Here is a 25,009-nt window from a genome sequence, read left to right on the forward strand (position 1 = left end):
TCATTGCCATAAATCATAAACAATGGTAAATCCTAAGGTAAATGTACAAATGGACAATGCCTGTAGCATCACCAGTCTTCTTCAGTTATGGAGCTGATCAATGTGGTTTCTGAACGGTTCATATGTAGATTTATTTTCTCTCGCTCCAATAAATACTTTCAAACAAACGTATGACGTATATGCATAAAAAATGTAGCGAAGTAATACAGTGGATAAAGGTAAATTTACATAACGCGACAATACATAAGGCAAGCGAAGTAGAACATGAGAATATTTTCTTAATTGGCAAAATTTCTGCACAATTTCTCCAAACTTCTACTACGTTAATTTAACCGTTATATTCGAGTAAAACGTTATTATATCTCTCCTATATATCTAGAACCACCGAAATATTAAACGATTACAAGCGTAACGGGTTATCTCTAAAAAAAAAAGAAAAAAAAATGATAACGTTCACGAGTATGCACGGTGTAACGACGATATCGGAGTACGTGTTTTGCGGAATACAGCCACTTAGTCTCAATTTCAAGCCCGGCCTCACCCCGTATACAGCTGTACACGTCCCACGGCATTATCGTTTCGTCGTGGCCCGCCCGTTATACGATAGCTTTATTTCACGTGTACGTAGAGCCGAGATTCGATAAAAATGTAAATGCGCCCGGGCATATTTATGTCGCGAGTCGATCGCGCGAAAAATTTCAATGCGGCCGCTTGCTTTATCGGTCCTTTACCCCCATGGATACAGGTACACGTTTGTTCACGTGAGACGAAACATCAATTAGCCTCTTAGAGAGGCTATCGGGAATCATGTTGCTCCTTTGTACCTTGGAAAATTATATATTCGCGATACATCATTCGGCTATATAATAGTAAAAGGCTAATGTTCCGTTCGTGATTAAGAAGGGAACAAAACATAGAGTAGACTCGCGGTTATCTGATGCCGCTTTAATCGAACACAATTTTGTTGGGATACAAACAGTGGATCCCGAACTGAAAGCGAGATTTTGCTTGAACAAACTTAAATTAAAGAAGCGGAAGAAGATGATCGACCGTTTTCTAAAAGTAAGATTAATGAAAATACCTTTCAATATATGTATATAAATATTAAACGTTACAGATATATATGTGCAGATTTTTCCATTAACAGCCCATGAATATGATAATTAAAGGCGAGTAAACGAAAGTATATCGTAGGAATAAAGAGAAGCAAGGAAATTTTTGGATGGCGTAAACTTAAACGGGAGCTTTCTCGTATTATCGACGAAACGACGATAGGGGTGGTTTCGAGTGGCAGAAAAAGATTCGATTAAATGTAAAACAGTTCAGTTTCTGAACACAGCCTTCGGCAATTTCTTTGCTTCCCGCGTTAGAATTATAGCCTATAAATATTAAAGCGGGATTGCACTGCTCCCTGTGCTTCGAACATTCGTCGTATCAACGTTTCAGTTTCAGCCTTTTGGTGGCCCCTTTACAGTTATCGAATAGAAACGTGGTAATTTAAGGGAACAGTTGAATCTACGTTTTACGACTGTTTCGGTGGCAATCGCTTTTTATTTTTTACATATAGCTCTCTACGTTTATTCCTTTCCACTCGTCCACTCTGCTGCAAGTTCGATGGAGTAAAATAACCCCAGGATACGAATGCAGTCTTTTATGATTGGCGAAATGAATAGGACCGTACATATCGGCCAGCAGGGATACGGTAAAACCATATGAAGTATCGACGCGTATCTTGGTAAAAAGTGAGCGAACTATCGGCTCCTGTTTCCCTGTTCCAAGCGTTGAAGAATTACTATTCATCGATCGCCACCATAGCGTTCGTAGCGAAGATGTGCCGGTAAAATATAACGGAAAAGTATTCGTGCTTCGGCTATATTTTTCGTTTTCCAAGAGCTTGTTTGGAAAATCTTTCATGGCCAAACAATATACATCAGAACATAGTAAAGCGAGAATCATCTTATTTGCATACAATCGGTATCATTTGATAAATGACAGTGTAAATGATATATGAAATCTATAGAGAAAGAATATGATAAATCACGTTTCCTATCTTGTACAGGCAAGCTATTTTAAGATTCACCGCGTTGTCGATTAATTTCGAATTATTAAAATTATTTTAATATTTAATATCGCAGCTGAACATGCGTTTTCCATTGCTTCCAGAATTTTTAAAATATTGCACGCCTGTCGTTTATACCTTTGATTATCGTTACGTATTATTAACTTACTAACTATTTTTTCGAGTCTAACATGTTATTGAATCAAAATCAAGAGAACGAGCGAAAACCTACTTATCGCTTGCGGTCTTCGTATTGTTTTAATAATGAGACAGGAGTAAAATTCGTGATAAGGATTTTTGATAATTGACGTAATATAATTTGGAAATCGGGTTGATTCGATTGGCCTGATTCTGTCGAGTTTAGCGTAAGTGCGGTATCTAGAAAGGGACATAAACCAGCACGGAGTTGTCTCGCCGTATGGTATCGATCCCATCCAATTCTGGAAGGTCAGAAGTGGGATACATCGTTATTAATTGCACATCAGATCGTGCAACTCGGTACTAATCTAGATAATTGCGTTGTATCCCATGGATCGAACGTTCGACTGCTCCAATAAATCGTAGCTAGTTTAATTGGTAAATCAAAACATCGAAGCGCCGATTGGAATTGTCTTGAATCAGGCCGATTAAGGCAGGTTGATGGATTTTAATATGAATTTAATTATCCTTCTTTCCGCGGCATTTGTTAACTTCATTTAGATCCCTTCTCTGCCCTTCGTTGAAAAAATATACTTTATGTTCCTAGAACCGTTAATTTCCAGTAATAACAACGAGTTCTCGTACGTAATTAGCTTATACATTAGCAGAGTCGCGACAGAACGAATTTATCCATTTTCATACCAGTTCGTGAAGCACGATTTACATTTTATAGTAAGCTGTTACATTTTGTAAAAGTATAATGGAATTTCGTCATGCCGCGTGGTGACGTTAAAAAATAGGATACTAATCAATAGCGTATAACCAGTCTGGAAATTTTCGCATAAAGAAAATAATCGCTCGCGTTTTTTATTCAATGCTATCTCAAACTTAAAACGAATCGTGAAATGATGAACGAATGAAAAAAACAGATGGAATTAGCAGCAGTTAAGTGTCTTTTTCATATAAAGCCTTGCGAGGTATTAAAAAATGAAAAACGTTCTGCTATTAAGTGAGAGCGCAGCACTCTGGAAAATAAACGAATTTCGCTGTGAGATTAACAGAGAGACAGAAATAACGCGGCGAACGAACGGATCTTTTGCGCTGTAACGCGGGTCTCGGTGCTTTTCGTAGGAAAATATCGCGTTTCGTGGAAACACTTTAAGCGACTCGCATCGAGCAGGGCAAAAAGCAGACAAATGCAAACGTTGCGTGAAGGATCAAATGTGAAGCACGCGACACACATCACGCGACCGCGGCCGCAATAAGTAAAATCTTATCTCGGTTTCATTTTCTCAAATTAACGTCGCCCCGTCCAAACGATAGTTTTATGCGTTTTTCGTACGATTACCGACGTACACCGCCAATTAAGCGTAATTTCGCCGCTGTCATTTAATCATTTCAGGATGCAAAATTATATAGTCGAGGCTTCTCTTGCTGCAAACATTTCCTCTTCTCTTCCATCACCTTATCGGAAGCGGGGATCGCAAAGAACGGTCTTTCTTTTCTCGAAATTCCAGGTTACTTTCTCCACCGTAAGAAATTTTCTACAGTTTCTTTTATTTAAAAAAAAAACTCGAGGCAATCTATTTTAATTGAAGAGACCCTAGAGAACTCTCTGCAATTCTTTCTAATCTACGAGCTTTGGGTTCTCGTTTTGAATAACGTTCCGCCGATGTTTCACTTTGATATATTTCTCGCTGAAATTGAAGAAACGTCGATCAAACTTTCGTTAAAAGTCTTCGTGTAACGTAAAGAGTACCGAGAAATGCATTTGTCATCGTCGTTAATAGAAGGTAATAATACTCGTGTAAAAACTTCCGTCTCGTAGAAGCCACTTCGTCAACCTCGGTAATTGTTACGCGCACGTGTACAACGTTGTATTATACAACTGGTTCGATAGATAATTTCATGCAAATGTATGGTAGACGGAAGGGTAAATTACTTTCTCATTTGTAAGAGGTCAACCGTTGGCGTAGTTAGCACAGTCAAAATATGAACTAGCAGAGTTTTTTCTAGCGCTTCACAAAATCAAGTGTCGAGTCGATGGGTATTCTCTCTATTTCTCTTTACCTTTCTCTCTCCGCTATTGTTGACCGAACGTCTGTCGTGCAGCGCCGCGTTAACGTCGTTGGTACACAACACGAAAGTTAACTTTACTCATTCATCAGTTGACCAAACATCTGGTGACCAAATTGAAGCGTTTTCATTGCACTTCAACTCTTCCTCTCCTCTTTCTCGTAGCACAGTTCCGTTCCTCTCTGACACGAGCGCCGTTGCTTCTCGATAGTCGGTGGAACCATCGAAACGACGAATGCAAATTCTGCTTGTCCGTGGGTGTCGAACGCGCAATTAAGTCTCATCAGAAGGAAAGCTCGAATAACGTTAGATCTGATGAGTGGTGCTACGGTATTCTCATTGTTGAGACACGGACGATGGAAAACGCAATTAGAGAGAAGAACGAGGGAAATAGAGTGGTCGCTTACGTTTCGTCCTGTTGTTTACGTTTCTCCTAACTCGGAATAATGAAAGCGATGACCGTTTTTGCCAGAAGGTTCATTAAAACGTAGTTGAATTCGATTAATGATCTTCGTGAACTATTTTTCCTGATCTATCGCAGTCGCAGGGTCACACGACAATCTGATCATTTCGATCTTGCGAAACCAGTTCTGCTGGGCAACTTGTGCCTGAGAAAATGATTTATGTTCGTTTCTTTCTGCGAACGTTTTATCGAACGCTCGAACATAACGTCACGGCACCGAATGAAGCAGACTTCGTTAATTGCGAGGTTTTTCTCCTTCGTTATCGACTAGCCAGGAAACTTTTAATTAATCAAATTACAAGATAACTTGGCACATTGAACACGCTTGATTAATAATAACCTGTTCCAGCCTCTTTTATCACTAAACGGAGCAACGTTATTACACCAGATAAGGACAAGCTTAGATTTCGTGTACGCGGTTCGACTCTGTTCAGGTCAGATCTAGATTACGTCCGATCCAGGTTAAATTTCAGCTCGATGAAACCTTTCGTTTCTTTTCGTCCTTGGCTCGTACGAAGAAGTTGATCGCATTCGTACACCTAGAAATCCGCCACATCGTTCTTCGCATGGAAATTTCTTATGCATATATACGCATATATATTATGCAATTTCACGATGACATCCCCGTGAACCTGAAATTGTTCGTGTCATATACGAGACAGATAAATCATCAGAAAAGTTCAAGTACGCTTGAGCTGTTCAAACAGGAGAGTACTAACGATACGCGAGTTCAGAGTGACGTGAAATAACATGAGATTAAAAATCGGCTAACGATAAACGTGAAACTTTCCCACAACTATCAAACAAATTGTAGTATCGTTCGCCCTAAGCGATACAATGGTAAGTGTCCGTCTAAAAAGTAGGGTTGGCGTTTCCAACCATCGCCTACCAAAATTTTCGGATGACACAATTCGCTATTATAACTTAAACAGGTCCTACGTATTGTAATTAATGTAGCTGTTTAAAGTACATACGCCGAGACGATTTCGTTTCTTATCGATAGCAATCACAGTAGCCAGAAACGCGTTCCACATTAACGTTATCGTTGGAATTCTCCCGGTGGTCGATTTAATTTCTGGCGACTGGATCGGTTCGTCGTAAGCGTAATTGTTCTGTCTCGGCTGTGCGATCCTCGAGGTTAATTCTTTCGTTACAACTGTCAGCCATGAAACCGTCGAGGGAGAGGATAATTGCGATCGTCGAAATGGGTCTATAATGTAACTGGGCCGATTCTACGTTAACTAAATGTTATTTCTACACGTTGCGTGCGTCACATGTCACGATCGGAAGACCTCTCGTGACGAAGTCGATCTCGTTCAACGTATATGCTCGCCTGAATCATATTACGAGGAAGGGAATGATTCGCCAACTTCCCACAGCCCGCACCCTTCATCCCGTTAGAAAAATTTTCATCGCTAATTGCACAGTCCGGATATCGAAGCACATTTGGATTTAAGCGCAAACGTTACTGTTATTTTCGTTGCTTAAATTCGTTATTGCCGCTTTGCGTTAATTCGTTCGAAGAGGATATCGTACTGGGATCAAAAATGGAATTTTTTCTTCTCGAGCGTGGAAGCAGCGCGGTAATTTCGCGTGTGTTTCGTTTTTCCGATTTTCATTTGAAGAAGATAACGGCCGACGTAAGTGGCGTTTAGAGGAACACGAAAGGGGATCGTAAGTTCGTTTTATTCCGCTTGCACGCGGAAGCGTGGCCTACTATTTTTCTTATTGAATTCTCTCGCCGGTGAACTGGGTTCACGATTTCAGATTAGTGAGAACTGCTTCGGTGCATTTACTTTGGCAACCTAGTTAGGTCCGCCGTTGTTAAGATAAGTCTTTTCGAGCATTAAGATTACAGATTACGTGTCACACGTTACACTTAAATACATATATTTACAATCCTGTTAGTACGATTTCAGATACAGTAGCGTAGCTCGATTATACGTAGATCGTCGTTTCAGATTTATCGACGACATCGAAATAGAAAATTTCTAAGAACGTTCGCAAACGAATCGCAATATACTACTAAATTCTATCGGACAAATCTTACGATAGTAATAATATAACGTATAAAATAAATTAATGGCCCATATACCTCGTCGAGAATTGATTTGAAATTTTACGATTCTCTGTTCAAACCACCCCGATCGATACGAGATAGGTTTGCTATGCTTGCCCACCTTTGTTCGTGCTTTTAAGGGCAGAAATTTTATGGTGAAATTTCACCGTAGGAAATTGATATAGCAGGTGAAAAAATTTCCAAATATTTTTCCTCCTTACCGAGTTATAACAGCTCTTGGTCCACGGATGTAAACTGCAAGATATCCTATCGATATCTTCCAAACAAAATAGACGGAAAATAACACGAAATCTCGTCATTCCTTCGCACTCGGTGGATGCTAAGAAAGAGGAAAACACAGGTTCGTAAATTCTTGCAGGTTCAGCGAATCTTCGCTGTTGCAGAGAGTCGAAGCATCCGGGGTGCGTGGTTCGATTTTCATCCAAGTACTGTGTTTCTAGGAGGCCGTACGTTACCTGTAACGCTTTTGCATTGGTAATGCGCCGTATCTCGTAGATCGTGGCATATGCATGAGCCAATAGTGTAACAATAACGTGGTTCTCGACGACACACTACGGAACGGATATCAACGCACAGTAAACTAATAGTTTCAGACTTTTTGTCTCTCTAATTGCAATGAAACTACGTCTATACGAACTTGTCGAGGGAGAAACGAATCGTATAATTTGATGAAAGGTCGATGGCAATTATTCGAAGTCATTAACTTCAATTACAGTTTCGCATTTACGATAGTTGGTGGCATTCTTTTCATAACCTGCTTTGGTTCGATGGGTTCTTACTTCTTAAATTGTTCATACGCTGGAATGATCAGATACGCGTGTCTAATGATACGTTCGTAGCGGGACTTTGCGTGACGGAAAGGTACTTACACCGTGTTTATTGGATCCTTTTTAATTCATGCCACAATTTATCCCCCTTGTCATTAACACGGTCATAGTTACTTTTCTTCGTGTTTGTTTAAACATCCGAGGGACAGTGCTCTATTATTCTCTTATTAACGATTTATATTACGAGCAGGGGTTATTTGGTCGACTTTAACGACGTTGATGAGAAATATCGATCGATGAATTTCGGTTTGTCGAATAAATTCTTGTAAGAGGGATTCGCTATATTTGGGTCATCGATTTTCCTTTAATTTCGTGAATATTATATGTAACGATATTCTAGATGATTAGAACGATGATTAAAACCAGGTATTATACGAAAGTTTGTTCGATACCGCTAGAAAATGTCGAACAACAGCTACCTACGTCTTCTTTTGCTAAACGTTTACAGTCAAATATGCTATGTTATTACGGTTGCATTTTGCACCTTGATACGTATTCATTTGGACCTTGTAATGTTAACGCGTTATTTACCTCATAGTATAGTTACGAAGCGTCTACCTACAGGCAAAATTGTATCTCCGTTTCAAACGGTGAATTTAATCGATGACTTCGAGGCGTTAACATATGCACACACGTGACATACCTTCGGATCTGTTTCAACCAAGATTTGTTCATTGAGATCCTGTAACGTCGCTTACGCGTAATCATACTAAAAAGATGTAGCCAGGAAGATTGAAACGAGACGAAGCTAAAAGTAAAGAACAAAGAGAAATTATTCGATACAGAAGAATAAGAATTGAAGATTCGTCGGATATCTCTCAGGTTATAATTTTCTGCAAAGGTTTCTACAAGCGTTGAAATACTTTTCCGAGTTACTGTACGCGTCGGATACATTTTGCAATCAAGAATTCCTATGGTATATGTTTTTCTGAAAGCGCAATTGGTAGGAAATGGAGTTTCTTTTTCGCGGAGGTAATAATTTCTCCGCAAGAAGAGAATTTTCACAGCGAAAGTTACGCGTGTAGTTTGGTCGAATAGCGCGCTGAAACTCTGTGCATACCTCGAAAGGAGAAAGCAATATAACCTTTCATCTTGCGCGCTAAATTACGCAAACTCTTTCTCGGCTGGCAGACATTATGCGCGAAGTAGCGTCTGCTGATGCAAATTTTCTAGACGGATGCCTCCGCAAGATCTCTCAATTTAAGAACGGATATAAATAACCGACCTGGGACGTAGTGGAACTCTTGGTTTTTAAGAGATATTCAGAAACCTAACATCAAACAGCTTAAAATAAGCGACTTGAAAATTACATATCCAAAGCTTTCGGTATTTTAACGATCTTTTATCTCTTTTCTGCCTTTTCTTTTCTTTTTGCTCCCGTTCATTCATCGAATTCAAGTTTCACGCGAACGATCGTTAAACGTTATGGCGTGGAATTTAACGGTCAGTCGTATACCTATCGCATAGAAAATACGATTTTCAAATTATAAAACTCATAATCGAAGGAAGTTAGCTTCCGTTTGAAAATTTCCCACCGACGTAATTTCCACACTCGGGCAAAACTTCCATTCCAACTAGATCGCATCGCGTATTACGGTTTCGTTGTAAAAGTTGGTCACGTAGTTTGACTCGTAGAAATGTAACTTAAACGATAGAACCACGAGTTTTCAAGCGTTGGTCCGTGAATTTTCCATAATTATAGCCTCTAGCTATGCGTGAACGACACTTTCATTTAAATTTCATATCGCCTATTATCGTTACGAATTTAACGCTTGATCGGCTAGTTTTCACGTGCAATATGACACTCGCGCACTAGAACGCAGGAAAATTGTCTTTCGAGTTTTCATTTCCCAGTTTTCAACGTGTAGTTACGTGCAAAGAGGATCGTGTAACTCGATGGGATTCTTGATTGTATTCGCGTATAGAACGGTGGAAGCTTTTTCGCGGTAGATATGGCAGAGTAATTCGAGGATTAATAAATGTTCGTTTGAATTCAGTTGGTGGATTAGTGGTGGCGGAAATGGTCGACTTGAAAATTTTATTCCGAATAGGATGTTCCAGTTTACGACTGTAATCTCTGGAAACTATACGGTTAAAACTCGAACGAAGTTAGGTTAGTGGCAGGGCCTCCCTCAAGAACCGAGTAAAGCTTGAATTTTGAATTATGCACTTCGCCAAGAAGCGACTTACGCTATCATAGTAAAACCCTGATAAAATGCGTTACAAAAGCTGTCCAACCACGATCTATGTAACTTGCGAAACTTTTAACTATCGAGTATAACAAAATTCTTATATCTCGCGACCTCGTAAATTCTGAAGCATGTAATTGAAGAAAATTATAGCCGCGAACAGCAACAACCCAGATAGATAACAATTACCTTGTCTAAACCATTTAACATCGTCAACCAAGATACGCGTACCGCATTGTGCGTATTAATTAGACCGTCACGCAAGATCGCATCAATAATTAAAACGTGGATAATTAATTCCTTGCGAGGGTGGCCGAAAGGAAATAACGGGACGGTGGCGGAGATAAGATAGAGAAATAATTTGATTTTAAAGAAGAACCGGCGAGTTGAACCTGTGAATTAACGAAGCTTACTGTTTTTTTTTTTCTTTTTCTGATAACGAGCCGTAAGAATTAGATTTTTTTTTCGTAAACCACAAATAGATACGAACTAGTCGTATCGACGTTTTTTTCGTTGTTATCGTTTCGTTACGATTATATTATCGTAGCAAATTCCGCAATTAAGAATCGTAATGTTCATCGATGTAGATGTTATCGACTTCTATTTGAAAATTATTTTAATTAGCGAACTAAATAGCAATGCCTCGTTAAAATGCTAATTAACGTAACATGCTACTGAAATTTCACTATCTCCCTAAGCACGCGCGCTTCGATCAAACTACTATACCTGTTGTCGCGAGCACGATCATAGCACCGAAGGTTGTCGCAGATTTCAAGTACGAATCGTTAAACTCTTATAGTGCAACTATTTTTCTTCACCAATCGTTAAATCAACATCCAGCATCTTCGTACACTTAAACGACCCTTGAACTTCTTCACGAGTAAACTTCTCACGCTATTAGGAATTTGTACTTTATGCTTACTATAAGCAAACTCGTGTAGTTAAATCATCCGTTTCTTGAAAATTCAACCTTCGTCGTATTACGTAGCATATAATAAAATTGGGCAATTTATTGAGAGCGAAGTTAGTCAACTTGACTTCTAAGAAACTGGAATATCAAACAGTCTTTTAATATCCATCGTTAAAATTCAAAATAAAGAAGAAAGGCAGCCACGCAAGGTCGTAAATGTCACGCGCTTTTGGTCGATTAAATCGTAAATTCTATTTTAATCTTCGGCTGGAATCGATGAAACGTTAACCGATCGAAGGCAATCCGAACCGGAACCTGTCCATCGAATCATGACGTGTATCTGATAGAAACTGGCCGGAAATCCCCTCTCCTTGACAACTTGACCAAAAATTCGACGAGTTCGCTGCGTTAGTTTGCAGGTGCGATCGGTTCCTTTCGACGCGTCAGCGCAATTAACGTGTCCCCAAAGTTAAACGTAATTACACGGCGTAACGAGTAATTGAATATTGATTTTTCAGTCGTATCGGTACAGAAATTCGATTGGCGGCGCGAATGCCAACCAAGTGCAGACGCGCGTTCATTCCGCCGAGGATCGACGTTCCGTGGCTAATTTTTATGATTTGGGGAATTTGACACTGGGAAACGGCTGTTTATCGATGGCTGGTTTTCAGTTTGTTTTATGGGCAACCCTTCTGACCTGTTTCTAAGAATATTGGAACTTCCCTTTGAATTATTAGTAGGGTCGAGATTGCTGTTATGTTGTTTCAATTTGGTGCGTGAAATTTGTTATTTCGCGCCAGCGTTTGAAGGATGTATATATTTTTTCATAGATTTTTAAAGCGTGTTTTTGTAAGAGAACGTGCTTTGGGATATTTTTTTTCAAAGCGGAATGTTTTCCAGTGTATTTTTTTCCTTTGAGTAAAGCGACTTTTAAAGGGCTTGCCATAAAGCAGTGTACGTCTAAACGAAAACGCGAGCAGAATATACAACAATCGACCGTGTTCTTTCCTCGGTAAATTTATTAAAATTCGCTGCAGTACGAAGAGATAACTAAATTCGCGCGAAATTAAATTCCTCGTAATAAAAATACCCTTTAATTTAAGACTATAAGGTTACGCAGCTCTGAATCATTCAACAATGAAATTCTAATGCAAAAGAATCGTGGGATATTCTAGATTTTTATATTCTAAAATTCCAAGCCTATAAATTCGAAGAATAAAAGTTGTTAGATATATTCATCTGCAGGATCCTGCAAGGTACATAATTCAGAGACTGTTTGATATTTTTCACGCATGCCTTTAGAACTGGCTGTTCTTTTAAAAATACATGCTAAGACGTTCTCAGAGTGTAACAGAACCGGATGTTGACCGCGTGAACCCGGACGTGAAGTAACTTCCGCCACGAGGGTATAAAAGATACATGGCGGTATTCATCTCGGCCGAGGAGGATCGATATTCACCGAAACAACGTCGTGGAAGCGTTCAACGTAAAAACGTTCGTTCGATTTCTCTGCTTTCGTCTGACTCGCGCTTTCTGCCTCGATAATTCCAATCGGAATTGCACGTTTTCTAAGAAAAGTCGCACGATTCTATCGCTGAAATGGGCACTTGTGGAATATTTTATGAACGTAGACGCGAACTACGTGATTGTCGTGCGAAGATACGCGGACGAACAGATGTACCCAAGTAGATTGTGACGTTCATTTGTCCTATTTGCGATCGACTCTGTCCAACGTGTGACAACCTGTTATAGATATTTATTACCTGCTACTTTGTATTTATTCTATGATTTATGATTCAAGTTGAGTTTATGATACTTAGCCCTGTTACAAATGACGTTGTCGTTCAGCTTAGGTCGAGGCTTTACGTCTCTACGTGCTATGTTACTCTGTCATTCTATGTTTTAGACATTTACAAACACGATCCCATTATTTGTCTACGTTTGTCTCTTACCGGAAGAATATCCGAGCGTCCTGAATTTTTGTTTGCCACGGTTCAACGTGTTTTAACAAAATATTCATCGCGTTACTTGTATCATAGGAGAACCTTGTTTAATTAATTCTCGAAGTCGAAGAGCCTCTTTTTGGCAGAATCGATTAATTTTTTGCCTATAAACCAGAACATGGATCGCTTTCACAGCGACATTTCCATCATGTTATAATTACTGGAACGAAATGTTATCCAAAAGATCTGGAAATATTGACAAATATTGTGTTTTGAAAGTATACATTATTTATTTTCTACCTGATTAACATTTTGGTATTTTGCCATCAAAGGATGTTCAGAGGCGAGAGAGAGAGAGACGTTTCTTTACCCGAGAAGAATGGTTCTAAACGAGTACATGCGCGCAGCATAAATTACAATATCCATCTTCACGCGAAAACGATCCATAAAAGGAAATGTTAACGTTGGAGAAGTTGAACGTTGAATGGCGCTTCTTCTTTTTTCCGGCGACTCCTCTGGCTTTGCAGCCGTCCCCACGACTCCCATTTACATTTGGGATTTGTCAGCGAACGAGAAAGAAAACTTAAACCGATAGAGCGAAAAGTTTCTCGAAACGAAGCAAGCATTCGTCCCTATTGGGAGCTGACCGATCTTTGCTCTAGTTGTAACGAGATCGCGTGCCACTACCAGAGATGAAGAAACTTCGTGTTGACGAGATGTTCGATTCACATGTTCAATTTCAACGTTGACGAGCGGTAAATATTACTTTAGCGAAAATGATGCCATGGAATATTCAATTAATGCTCGTACAGTCGTCGTACTGATAATTCGCTGCGAATCTGATCTTCGTTATCTACAATAACGTACGTTAACAAATAATTTTCATACAGCACCTGTTTCTGTATCGTAAAATTCTACATACACGTCCAGTACATTACATTTCGTAATAATAATTACGAATTCTTGCGAGATTTTAAACATAATAATTATGAATCATTATGAAATATTAAATATAATTGTAAATAATTGTGCATTGTTGTGAAATGTTTTTGAATGTCAAGTAGGCATTAGATTAGAATCTTCTATTTAACACATTTCACTTTTCAGAAATTAAAACGCGCGCACAGGTTCGTGAAAATATTTCAACACTTTTTCCCCACTTTTTTGAATATTTCACGTGCGTTATAGGAAACATTTTGAAATTTCACTAACGCTGTTGTCGACTATCGTGATGAGTTTAAAACAAATTAAAAAATACATAGAGAAACTACGAGATATTTGACACAGGTACATGTATATTACACAAAGATGACAAAAGCATTTAAACAATTATCCATCATACTAGCAAACCTCTATATATTCAGCGAAACCATATTTACCACTTATCGTGTAGCAAAGGTGTGTATTATGCTGTACTCTAATTTTTTTATTAAATACATATTTGCAATAATTATTTTCGAATTTTAATATACATTTTCAAATTGGTTTCAAATTTAAGCAATATGATCGTCAGTGTCGCATCTCATTATAACGCTAATGTAATTTCAAAATGCTTTATGAAACGCATACAATATGAATATGAAAGTTTTTATGTGGCAAAGGTTCAAATATTACCTTCGCGAGCCGGTTTACATTGAATTTATTTGATACACGCAGCGGACGATATTTTCGTTCCGATGCTTTCAGTTCCGCTGTCGTTATTAATCCATCGACTTTATTTATACAGCGTAGTCAAAGTTTGTTCGAGTAGCACTGCTATCGGAATCGTTGTTCGAACACGAAGAAACGAAACGGGTAATTGCCGCCGGCTAAAGAGACAATAAAGACGTTAAAACTCGCCCCTGTCTCGCCGCAGATTATTTCCATAACCAGGTTGCTTTCAGGCAGGTTTCCCTTTTGTCTTATCTCTCGAAGCAGAAATATTTAGCGTTTTTGTCCGGTCGGGTCTCGTGCAATTACGTCTGGACGCTAACGTTGTAACGAACCAGAGCCTGTCTGCTTCTCGAAACACTTAATTTCGCGTAATTTGGTGCGCTCTGTCTCTCGGCTAATTTCGTGTCTCTAACTGGGGAAAAAAAAAAAAAAAAAAAGGAAACGATTCTTCTACCAACGGGAAGAAAATTTTTCTGTTCTATATAAAAATCTCTCGCTTTTCCGATCGTCGATTCGTTTTCTTTTCTTATTTCATCTCGAAAGACGATTAATTAAGATTTCAATCAAACAGGGATTCGTAGAAAGCAAGAAGAAAAGTATTTTTCAACTAGATTCGTAGATGACGGGAAAAAAGTTTGTGATTTAAATGTATACTTGTGGTTTCCAATGTTTAATTGACTCAAAAGTGTAACGGTTTCGTTAGCAAACTTTGATGGAAGTAGCCTTAAACCGAGCTAACGAAGTTTAATCCTGAACATGGTGAAGTGGAAATTGAAATCAATGTTTCGTGTAGACATTGGATGTGTTTGACGAGTCTTGTTCCTCATTGACCCTTTTTCCCAAGAAGCAAATACATTTCACGCCGTTTCTAATGGCCTTCTTGTCACGAAAAATAATCTCGCACGTAAAGACGTAACGTGCAATTTATTCAACGAGTAACATTAATGTAAGAAACGTGTTACAAAATTTGTTCTATGTTTTTCAATGTTCTTTCATCGTGCTACTCTCTATGATACAATCAGCTGTCTCTTCATTTTATCTTATGAAACCTCTTGTCCATATTTTACGTCGTCCTTCGAGATTTAAACCATTGACAGATCTTCTCTGTCTTTCCACGCAAATTTTATGCATTCGTCGACGAAAGCATAACGAAACAGGAAGCGTGCATCATCAGAATCGCATTATCGCGCTGAATTCAAGCCATCAGGCGTTTCTTCGTCTCAGCTCAAAGCTCATCCATTTTAATCACCAAACGCCACGACTCGATCTCCAAATTAATAATTGCCATAGATTCTCTCGGGTTGCATTATGTAAAACGCTTTAAAGTTGAGCCTCGGCCCGGGACAAAGTTGGAGTACCGATCGCGTGGGACGATAGTTAAAAATCTCGAGGGGGACGTTCCCTCTTTCGTTAGGGAAATATTCAACGACGTCGGAAACTACTCGCAGTAACGAACGTTGGTGTGTCAAGGCAGCGGCTTTTTAGAAAATCGCTTTGGCGAAGCACTCTTCGCCGATTAACCGGGAAAATACCTGTAGCATCGGTTTTTTTTTCTTGTTTAAAGCAGCCTTTTTTTTCATCTCACGAAGCAAGCGAATTAATTACTAAAATTCCGCGGTACACCAGCAAATGTATTTGACACAGTACTTATACCAGACGGCTGTCGTTACTTTTTTATTTGGCAATCTAAGGAAAAAGGAGTCAGTGGCTCTGATTAAATATTAAATACAGGTAATTAAGTATCGTACGGTTCGAGAATTCTCGTGGCATATTGGTCGAATATTGTTGGCTTAGCGACACGTGCAGATCAGCTTAACGTAACATTTCTATACTGTTCGTCGTTCCCTTTGGTTTTTCGTATTTCTTCTGTGAAAATTTCCTGCTTTTTGTTCCACTTTCCTTTTCTTCTTTTTTTATTGTAATAGAGTTTGAAATGTACATCCAACGTTGGCACCAATTTTCTTAGAAACCTGTAGAGAACAGACCAAACCGGTTTAACGTAGCTTTCCTATTATATTTGTCGTTTCACTCTATCTTTGGTCCTTCTTTTATTAAAACATTTTGTCTTCTAACCGAAGCAAAGTTTAGAACGCGATTTAACGTTATAAACTCTCTTAGAGATCTGTAGGAAACACTGCATGGAAATTGGTTTAGCGTAACTTCTCTGCTGTATTTATCGTTCAGTTCAGTTTCCCATTGCTCTTGTGTTTTTCAACCGGAGTAAAGCTTGCAACCTAGATTTCACGTAAATGCTACTCTTTGGTTTCTCTGGACGTGTGGCAAGCCGACAATGTGTAATATAAGGATATTGGAGCGAGTACTTTAATCAATCTTTGTTGGATAGCAGCTGTCCTTTAATTTCTTCCATGTGCAATCGCGCGACCGTTTCACAGCACGAAAGTTCGTGGTTTATCGATTACGACGACTGCTTCGATCCATTGACTTATTCACAGGCTTGTTATCGTTATTTTATATTTATTTTGTTCTTTAATTTTAAGTTTAGTTTTAATTTAGATCTTTCGAATCAAATACATTTTCGTCTGGACAACAGATATACGATAATTTAATATTTCAAAAGCTATATTTCCAGCTTCGTCGTAACAGCTTTATCTTCCATGTAATACGAAGCTTTATTTCGGACGAAATGAAATATTATTTTATAACCTTGGACGTTGATCGCGTTAACTCTCGCTGTACCTTAAAATACTCCAACGTTAACTAGAAAAAGCTCGAGATATCGTCCGAGGATCAAGAAACGCGATAAGCAATTTTCAAATTCAATAATCGACCCCTCCTTACGAACGTACCTAATGAAACTGTTATGTCCATCTAACTAAATATCGCTTCAATCGTTTACAAAGTCTCGTACATTTATTACCTACTCGTCAAGCTTATACTTATGAACCTAGCAAACCTAACGACGAAATTAATAAAATCGTTCGCGCGTGCTGTTCGCTAATTTTGCCCATTTACTCGCGCTTATTCCATCAAGTATTGCACCAAATTCTACGATCGAATAAACCACGCGCGTGATCGTAACCTGATCGTGCAAGCCCCGTGTCGTTATCGTTCTCTCTCGAAAAGTACGAAAAAAGAATGTTTCCCCTGCACAACTTTCTCCTTTGCCTGATAAACTTTTAAGCCAGCCAAAAAATAAGGAGCACGTCGCCGGAGAAATCTTGTAACACATCGCGGTCCACTTGGATTTCTCTTCGAAAGCACAGACTCGCGACATCATCGTCGTACACGCGTATAACTGTCCTCTTGCGAATAAGGTAAAAAGAGTAGGTGGATTTTCACCGAAGAGACGATCTTTCCGCTGCAAAAAGGTATAACAGGGGAGACAAAGCCGGCGAGCGAAAAGGACTCGATAGCAGGATAAAGGAAGATAGGGCAGGCGATTGCCATTGCCTCGGTTTACGCCGAAAAGGTTGGAGCGCCGCGACGAGACCTCCAGCAGAATGGGCCACGAAGTTTCTATCTGATAACGTTCAATACCGACTCGTTGCGTTTCACGGATTCTGCTGTGTTTTCACGGTAACGAAAATCGGGAGTCGCGATTACGGACGCTTTTCCTGGTCATAAGCCGCCAGTGGAACCTATCCTTTGTGATTTTCCAACAGTTGGATGCTCAAATGTGCATTTGTTGGTAAAATATAGGTGGAAGTTGATCGTGTGGGTTAAAGCATCGCGGTACGGCGGCTAAATTATTAATCGAATCGATCGAGTCTGTCTAGACGAAGAGCGTGTAGAGTTTTAATAGTTTCCCTATAAACAGACCATTCGAAAATTAAGTAAGTAAATCTCGCAAAGGATTTGTTGTTGGAGAAATGGCCTCGCTCTTGGCAATTTAGTTCTGGTCTGGTTATTAAAAATCGCTGCGCTGGTAGCTAGCGTTTCTCCGCAGCAGGAATTGAAAGGAACGCTTAAAAACTTAGGAAATTGCGATTTATTTCTCCGACTATATTACTTTCCAACCGCATCGCGTATTTTTAAATGTCAGAACGAAGTCGTACGGATGGATGATATCGGAATACGAACGCGATCAAGTTCAGTCGAGGTTCAGCAATTTTAATATGTCACCGGGCTTAATTCGGGAAAACGTCACGAGGCGGTTGAAACTGGTCGCGTGAAAGCCAGTTAAGGTGACTGGAAGATAATAACGGTATCGATCCTGGCGCAAAGACAAGGATGCGTTTACAAAGGACCAAATATTCTATTGGAAAGCTAATGAACGCTGTAAACCACGCCCGATTTCATTCCGACGATATTAATGATAGAAAGACAGAAATAAATGAGAAAATAAGAAGAAAGGAAAGTCAGATTAAACGAGACGAGGAGTTTTATGGCATTAAAAATGTTGGAAAGTGCCGAATGGTTTTTAACGAAAGCAATATCTTAAATCGATTTCCCGGCTGCGAACTTTTTATTACTGTTGCAGGGAAGAAAGCCGCACGCTGGCTAGAGGCAACAAGTAAATTCACAACGTCGAGAAAGAAATTCATAGCAGCGAACAAGGCGAACTTAAATTGTTCGATTTTATTCCAGCCACGGGTGACCAGATTTACGAGCTTTCAAACACGCTCTTCTCTCGTATTTGATCGACAGCTTGCGCGAGACGATTCGTTGCTCGTCGAGGGTCCCGATCGTATCTCGCTGCTCGTTTACCTTCGTCGATGAATTAATTATTAGCTCGACAAGAGACTTCTGATAAACCTTGGGACGCGGCGAATACAAATTCCAAATTGATATTCGATAAGATCGTGACTCGGGGAAATTGAACATTTCGGAAAATCTTCAGAAACAGAGCTAAAATTTTGAAACGGTAAATTGTAGAAAAAACAATGGAACCTTTTTGCTATCGTTTGCTCTATATCTTCGTTCGTTGGAATTCCACGCTAATAAAAGTCTACCCTCGATTTTGGATTAGTCGATGATTCTCAACTGATCAGCCGGAAAAGGCGAGTCAAAATTCGTCATTCAGATCCGCTATTTCTTAACGCGTCTCTCCTCGAAATAAATTAAACCGTATTTATATTTGCAAGGACTAAGATCGCTCTGTTTGAAATTAGTTGGTCTCTGTTCATTCTATGTCCATTCAACTTCTGTCCATTCAACTTTTCATTCTATAATTACGCAAGTTTCTGGTTAAGAAATCTTCGAAGGTCTAGTCGTCCGTATTATTCCAATCTTCCAAAAAAAAAGAAGATACAAAAGGAGTGTTCGGCAGATATAATCAAACTTAATCAAAGCTAAATTAAAAATTTTGTATTTCCGTGGGAAACGGCGAAATTGCGAGACAAGATGAACAAGTTGAGCAACAAGCAGATGGACACCGTGTTGACACTGCATAGAGCGAAAGGGGGCAGGTTTTAGTTGGAAAGTGCGGTCGATGGGGAAGAGCCTTTGATAGAAGCGAAAACGGCAAGTGGCCATGTTGCAGATCCCTCGAGGGATTAAACAAACAACCGTGAGCGAACACGCACACTCGAATCGGACACACCCTATGCTTTTGCTTGGTCGTGTGGTACTGGCGGAAATTCGGGACATTGCTGATGACGAGGTACGCGCGAAACAGGATTGAAATCTCCGGAGAGGGCGTTGTTGAATCCCACCCGGTCCCATAAATTCTTCGTGCCGTGGCTGACAACCAACGGTACGGAAAATTTCAACCAACGGAACGTTTCCATCTTCTAATATCGCACAGTCCAGCAACATACGCGTACGAGCAAATGGCTTGACTCGCGTTAGATCCCTCGATGTATGTGTTTTATTACTAGACGAATACGTCGGCCAACGTATATTCCATGTTTTTTTATGCAGTTGGAGATGCAGAACGTACGAACGAGAATGAATTGGTATTTACGAGTAGATACGAGAACGTTGACTCGGATGAAAACTCTGTTTCGGACGATAAGATGGTTTTAGAGAATAATAAAACGCATATGGAAAGATGAGCTTTCACAAGTTTGACAACCACATTATGACGAGTTATTCGAATTGTACGAATTGATATCTCCTTTGGAACTTGAGAGAAGTATCGCAATAATTATGAATATATTGTAGTACAAAATTAAATCCATTCTTGCGTATCTGCTCCATCTTTTCAGCATCGGTTCAGTCATGTTGGTAATCGTATCGTATATTCAAATTTCTTGGAGAAAGATTCTTATCCAAATTGCTAATTTTTTGGGCAAGATTTAAATGAAGGTGCATGGGAGGAAAGACGTGGTTGTTAATTTGTTCTTCTCCTATCTTCTATCGTTATCTCGCACGAACGTAAAATTCTGAGCGATTAATCATTTCCCTAATAATCTGAGTCGGTTATCGAGCTTTGTTTAAAAGCAGCAGGTGTCCTTACGCTTACGAACAGGGTCTGTACGTGGACGGAGGTTAGAGAAATGTTTTATTAAATCCCCAGTCGGAAGAAGATAACGCACAGTCGTGAAAGCAGTTGAAAAATGCGAGATCTTTGGAAAAGGAAACGACGTTTCGTTGTGTCGAAGGAGAAGCTCGAGTACGCTTTGTCTCTTAGTGGGAGAACAAAGTCTCAAGTAACACTGTGTATAAATTCAAAAGTCGTTAATCACGGTTTTCTAGAAAGCTTCCTTTCGGTCTTTGTACCAATTACAAAGGACAACTCTACCAATAGAACATTTTTTTCACCAAAATCGACCTCGAAACGTTCGTCGTTTCCATTCTAATGCCATCGTCGAACGTCTACATCGTCGGGACAAGCTTTCAAAACATCGCAGCGCTGAATAGCAAGCAATCGAGCCAAGAAACGGTCGAAAAATCCGAAAAGCCGAACGAACGAAAAGGCACGCGGTAAGTCGACCGCACAATGGATGCTATTGTACAGAATGAAAACGTGTCTCTATACTGTGAACGTATTGCGCGATTCTGGAACACTGACCAGAGAGAATCAGCAAGATCGAACAATGGAAGCAACGGAGAAGAGAGAAAGAGACCAGAAGCGGAAGAACGGAGCCACTTGTTACGCGCAACGCGCGTTCAAAGTTGTTTCTTCGGTTCGTCGTACGTTCGCTTCGGTGAATATTCTCGGCGCGATCGATATCGTGCTCATTCTGTCAGAGTCCCCTGGCCTGGTTCAATCGAAACGCGTCGCGTCGCGCCGCCGAATGTTAAAACACACACGCGCATTGACATTTGACGCTCGCGGTTACCGTGAAACGCTAGTCGATGCCAGGAATATCGTGTTCGAGTTCCAACGAATCGCGTTAGTCTATGGTTACCGGTGGATGCGTGTTCTGACAAACTGTCATACCGACGAATATGTCAAACCGATCAATTATGTATATACACCGGCTCACCAAAGTATTTGAAGGCTTACCACGGCAAACTTTTACGTCCATACTGTACGTGTTACGTAAGACAACTTGAAATTTCATTCGTTGTCCCTACACTTGTTTCAGATATCGATGATGGTGGTGTCTCGTAACGATGCTGATAAAATTGCACAATGTGTACGTTTCGTATAACGCGTGTAATATTAGGTTGGCAACCAAGAGATTGCGGATTTTGTCCACACCACCTAATGACAAAATCCGCAATCATTTAGTTGCCAATCCAAAATATTCATAAAGAGGTTTGATTCTTTAGAATCGAACATTAACCGCGCGCTTACGTAACGAGGTTGAAGAATTAATAAAATTCGAGGAGTCGATCGGTTTGGAGAGCTGCATCGCTCTTCGGATGTTTCATCGGAACACGTAATTGCTGTAATTCTAGCCCTACTGTCGCGCCCATGTACATATTTCGAGCTACAAACCACGACGCGTAATCGATCTTGTGGCGAAAACGACAAGTGAACGGAGCATGTAATTCGTTCCGCGATACTACACTACAGGTTTCGCGTGGTTATTTTATCAGTAGATGATTGACGAAACAGGGTGGAGTTGGACGTTTGGATACGTTGCACGTATCCACGACTGAAGTTTTTCTTTCATGACTAAAGTTTGTCAAACGAGAATATCATTTTTCCATCGTACAGTCAATATTTGTTAAGGCGAAACAAAGAGCATCATGTTCCTAGCTTTTACCAGTCCCAGTTCCTCGTTCACTACGAGAATTCCCATTATCCGCCGTATGAATCAAGTAGAACGTACAACCTCTTGGCAGGGCAACGAGCGTTTCCTTTTCCTAAGCAACTTGTCGGCATACGTCGATATTTCGGAGTTAAGATGCGACTCGTTAAAGGCAAGGACACGCCTTTAACGAGTTTAACCTACGCATTCGACGAGCTGACGTACAAAGAGACGGCTCAGTCAGAGAAATCATCGAACGTTCAGGGTAGAAAATGCGTATTACAGCATACGATAGCTTTTGTATAATCCTCTTCGAGTCTATAGCTTTTTTTAAAAAAGCAACACGATACCAAGCGCCTTGCTGTATTTATCGCAACATTACGCGATCCGTTTCGTTCGCTGCTTTCGTTCCGTTTCAAACGATAGACGAGGAAAAGAATCCGATACTCTCGCGTGCTTGATATTTCGATGCGATGCACGGAACCTTAAGGAGAGCGTCGGCGAATATTTTTTCACCGGGTATAGGCGTGTATCCGCGAGAGGCCGCGAAACGATCGATAACTCTTGTTTTAAGAAATTCAGAAGGGTCTTCCTGGAAAATGGCTCAGAAGCTCATTAAACTCGTGCACGCTAGGATTTCCAAGTCGCCACCAGGATCGTCGCCGACATCCTAGTTCTACGCTACTTCCGCGAGTCCGAGCTGTTGCTATACGTGCGCTAACGCGACGCTACCACGAAATTCGCGCAGGCCACGTATACCTTTTTCCCTTAAAACTACAAGTTTCGACTTGCCAACTCTCGTACCTTTTCAAAGCTGTATTACGGCTATTATGAACATGAAGAGAAAGCATTCGGAGGGAAGTAGATACGAGAGAGAGAGAGAGTTCAGAGAAGAAGATGACGAAGAGAGGAAGGCACGAAGTTACGAACGTACAGCCGAGTCTCTTTGAAACTTTCCGCGCAAAAGGGAGGGGGAAAAAAAGGAAATGGTTACTCACATCCGTTTCGACCTCGTGCAGCCTGGAGATACCAACTTCTCTGAATAATTTTATGAACCATACACACAACTAAATTAAATAAAAATCTTCTGTGAGGCGAAATTTCGTTAACCCCGTCACCAAGAACTTCAACGCTGCCGACGAGAAATTCTTGCTGAGCATAGTAACAGGTGTCTGATAGGTATTCGTCGGGCCCGTGAACAAATAGCCACCTTCTTCGATATTGCAGACTAATACCAGTCTTAGAATCATTCGATCAAGCATAGACAACGATACTTATGAAACGTTCTTCGTAAGACTCGTTCTTTTATTCAAACTCGTACGAACAAACAGAAGGATGGCACGAAGGATAGAACCATCAAAGATTATCCGCACTTCATATCCCGAAATATCATTTCATCCACAATTCAAACGAAGCACACGATCGTCACTTGTCCCGATTTTCCCGCGAGAATTTTGGAAAGGTGCTCGCTTGTTCACGGGCGTTCATCACTGATCATCACTGATCCTTGTCTAACGATCCGATCAAACACCTCTACTTATCCCTCGACAATTGCTCGGTGCTTTTTCCACTACATACATAGATGCATGTATATCATTTTCAACTTTCTTCCTCTAATTTATATCGCATATACATAACGGTATAACGATATATAGATTCACTGATCGATAAGAAATAAACGAATGGCAAGATCACTGATACGATAAGAATAGAAGCGTCGAAGCTGTTGGTGGTGGCGTTGAACGATTCGACTGGACGATCGCGATGATCGATGTATCACTGACCTTAGACCGGAAGTTGCTCCCCTAGCTGACGGACGCGCGGGAACCGAGGCTCATGTCAAGAGTCGTTTAGACGACAACGGGCTACCGGCGAGCGACTTTGCGTGATTGGACCTCGTGATCCTTTGGACTCCTGCCGCGCTCTGTACCGTGGCGGAGCGCGCGTACCTTAGCGGAGCATGCAACGACGCCGACGCCGACGCCGACGCCGATGCCGACGCCGACGCCGACGACAGGAGGCCACGGTGCACCTGCGCCTTGACTCCTCTCGTCCTCCTAGCCGAGTGGCCCAAGCCCGTTTCAAGCGGATCGAGCACCTCGGCTCGCCCTTTGCCCTTCGCCGCGCCGTGTTTCAACCATTCACGCCAAAGCAACTCGTCCTCTTCCTTTTACAATGAATTCTTCGCCGTGAAAGCATAACGTACGAGTCTGCACACTGTGCACGATGGGCATGGTCAACGCGACCAAAATGTCCGTTCACTATGTCGCGCAATTCCTCCCAGCGAGATTATTTATTCCGGTCTTTTAATTCCTGTAACGCCAGTTTTTCTTTCTACGATTTAAGCTGCTTTCCGTTGGTTCTGACACCAGCTAAAGACAATCGAGTTAATCGCGTGTAAATGTGTATGCGCGCCTGGGAAATTTAAATCTAGAATAACGTACAAATTCGAGAGTACGCGAAGTTATACCTACAAGGTAATCGAATATATCTACGAAGTAATGTATTTAGAAAAGCAGCTTCTATTTACGTTATGTTCCTTTAATTTTATTCGTACAACAGATCAAAATATGTACCTACGAAACGAGTGGGAATTTTCTCGAATTTCGACGGTATAAACTTT

The 25,009-nt window shown here is 40.4% G+C and overlaps 1 protein-coding gene across 3 annotated transcripts in view; it reads right to left on the bottom strand.

Moving 5' to 3' along the window:
• The window catches only part of LOC126921311 (chondroadherin-like protein), a 168,336-nt gene extending 144,002 nt beyond the window's left edge, over window positions 1-24,334 (bottom strand). The window contains exon 1 of one of the 3 annotated variants that reach the window (XM_050732801.1): window positions 24,171-24,334. The gene's annotated coding sequence lies outside the window, so the exon portion shown is untranslated. The remainder of the gene's footprint in view (window positions 1-24,170) is intronic. The other 2 variants (XM_050732800.1, XM_050732802.1) reach the window with 2 other exon arrangements.
• Window positions 24,335-25,009: the final 675 nt, after the last annotated feature.

This window comes from Bombus affinis, chromosome 10, assembly GCF_024516045.1.
Source record: "Bombus affinis isolate iyBomAffi1 chromosome 10, iyBomAffi1.2, whole genome shotgun sequence".
Lineage (NCBI taxonomy): Eukaryota > Metazoa > Arthropoda > Insecta > Hymenoptera > Apidae > Bombus > Bombus affinis.